The sequence below is a fragment of the Mytilus californianus genome, unplaced genomic scaffold, assembly GCF_021869535.1.
Source record: "Mytilus californianus isolate M0D057914Y unplaced genomic scaffold, xbMytCali1.0.p SCAF_2, whole genome shotgun sequence".
Taxonomy (NCBI): Eukaryota; Metazoa; Mollusca; class Bivalvia; order Mytilida; family Mytilidae; genus Mytilus; species Mytilus californianus.
In genome coordinates, this window is record NW_026262668.1 from 18,043,523 (window position 1) to 18,044,171 (window position 649).

Genomic DNA, 649 nt, shown 5'->3' on the forward strand with positions numbered 1-649 from the left:
ATGTTAGCGGACGCCCAACCCTCCCCCTTACCTGGGACAGTAGTGTAAGACCGTTTTTTTATTGGACAAGGAGAAAGAAATGCACCTCCACATACAAAGGCCATTCATACGTCAGTTGAGTCCGCGCACTTAGTTAAATAACACTTTAAAAACAATTGGTACTGACAACCGATGCTCCCTTTACCGCATATTTATGAGTGAAACCAAATATCGAGTGCCGCCTATGGTCTGTTCTGCGTACAGGGACGAAGAAATCATTTACTTTTATTGGCATTTTTACACCTGTATCAAATGCGTTCCAATCCAAATGATATACTCGAATTATCACCCCGAAACAACACGACTAAGTGAGGACTATATGTTCCTATTTTTTTTTCTTTATATATCTGATATCTACAGTCGGAGCCCTCATGAACAGAAAAAAGACTTTTCGTTGGGCCAATCTGGCAACTCGGCTAACACATGCAAAAAAAAAACAAGATGTGCAGGTGAGTTCGTATACAATTAGTTTAAATATGTTTATTTTGCAAATGCTCGGAGCTAAAAACAAATAAATATATACCCTGATCGAGGAGTTAGAACTGAGAAGCAAGACATGAAACAAGTAATAATGAAATAAAACAAACAATAATGATTTGTTTTTCTTTCT